This window comes from Coturnix japonica, chromosome 25 (assembly GCF_001577835.2).
Source record: "Coturnix japonica isolate 7356 chromosome 25, Coturnix japonica 2.1, whole genome shotgun sequence".
In the NCBI taxonomy this organism is placed as follows: Eukaryota; Metazoa; Chordata; class Aves; order Galliformes; family Phasianidae; genus Coturnix; species Coturnix japonica.
Window position 1 is genome coordinate 444,376 of NC_029540.1, and position 2,099 is coordinate 446,474.

The window sequence follows — 2,099 nt, forward strand, 5'->3', positions numbered from 1 at the left end:
CTGCCTCTTTGGGGTCCGACGTGCGGCTCGTTGGGGTCCGACCTAAAGCTCTTTAGGGTCCAACCTGTGGCTCTTTTGGGGTCTAACCTACACTTCAATGGGGTCCAATTGCAGCTCATTGGGGTCCAACCTGCACCTCATTGGGACCCTACAGCTCATTGGGGTCCATCCTATACCTCACTGGGGTCCAACCTACACTTCAGTGGGGTCCAACCTACACTTTAATGGGGTCCAACCTACAGTTCATTGGGGTCCACCCTACAGCTCATTGGGCTCAACCCTACACCTTATTGGGGTCCAACCTGCACCTCATTGGGACCTTACAGCTCTTTGGGGTCCAATCTGTGGCTCTTTTGGGGTCCACCCTACACCTTATTGGGGTCCAGCCTGCGGTTCTTTGGGGTCCAACCTAAAGCTCTTTGGGGTCCGACCTGCACCTTATTGGGGTCCATCCTGCAGCTTAATGGGGTCCATCCTATACCTCACTGGGGTCCACCCTACACTTTAATGGGGTCCAACCTACAGTTCATTGGGTCCAACCTACACTTTAATGGGGTCCAACCTGCACCTCACTGGGACCCTACAGCTCATTGGGGTCCACCCTACACTTCAATGGGGTCCAACCTGCACCTTATTGGGGTCCAACCTACACTTTAATGGGGTCCAACCTACACCTCAATGGGGTCCAACCTACACTTTAATGGGGTCCAACCTGCACCTCACTGGGACCCTACAGCTCATTGGGGTCCATCCTACACTTCAATGGGGTCCAACCTGCACCTTATTGGGGTCCACCCTACACCTTATTGGGGTCCAACCTGTAGCTTATTGGAACCTTACAGCTCATTGGGGTCCACCCTACACCTTATTGGGGTCCAACCTGCACCTCACTGGGATCCTACAGCTCATTGGGGTCCAACCTGCAGTTTATTGGGGTCCATCCTATACCTCACTGGGATCCACCCTACACTTCAATGGGGTCCAACCTGCACCTTATTGGGACCTTACAGCTCATTGGGGTCCAACCTGCAGGTAACCGGGGGGTCCCACCCCATAACAACTCAATGGGGTCCCACCCCATAACTTGGTATTGTCCCACCCCATAAGTCATTGACGTCCCATTGACACACGTGATATAGGGCAGGGCAGCACAGCGTGTGCCAGCAATGGGACAAACAAATAGGGACACGTGAGGGGCAAAGGACAAGGGCAAAATAACCCGGGATATATGGGAATATATGGGGGTTATATAGGGGATGTATAGGGACTATATGGGGACTGTATAGGGGATGTATAGGGACTATATGGGGATATATAGGGGATATATAGGGATATATGGGGATATATAGGGGATATATGGGGATATAGGGGGATATATGGGGGATATATAGGGACTATATGGGAACTATATAGGGGATATATAGGGACTATATGGGGACTATATAGGGACTATATGGGGACTGTATAGGGGATATATAGGGACTATATGGGAACTATATAGGGGATATATAGGGACTATATGGGGACTATAGGGGGACTATATGGGGGGGTCCTCCTCCTCCTCCTCCTTATGGGGACTATATAGGGACTATATGGGGACTATATAGGGGATATATAGGGACTATATGGGGACTATATAGGGGATATATAGGGACTATATGGGGGCTATATGGGGGGGGTCCTCCTCCTCCTCTTCCTATGGGGACTATATAGGGACTATATGGGGATTATATGGGGGATATATAGGGACTATATGGGAACTATATGGGGGATATATAGGGACTATAGGGGATATATAGGGGATATATGGGATATATAGGGGATGTATAGGGGATGTATAGGGACTATATGGGAACTATATGGGGGGGGTCCTCCTCCTCCTCCTTATGGGGACTATATAGGGACTATATGGGGATTATATGGGGGATATATAGGGACTATATGGGAACTATATAGGGGATATATAGGGACTATATGGGGGGGTCGTCCTCCTCCTATGGGGACCTATATGGGACCTATATGGGAACTATATGGGAACTATATGGGAACTATATGGGGGGGGTCCTCCTCCTACGGGGACTATATGGGATGGGGGGGTC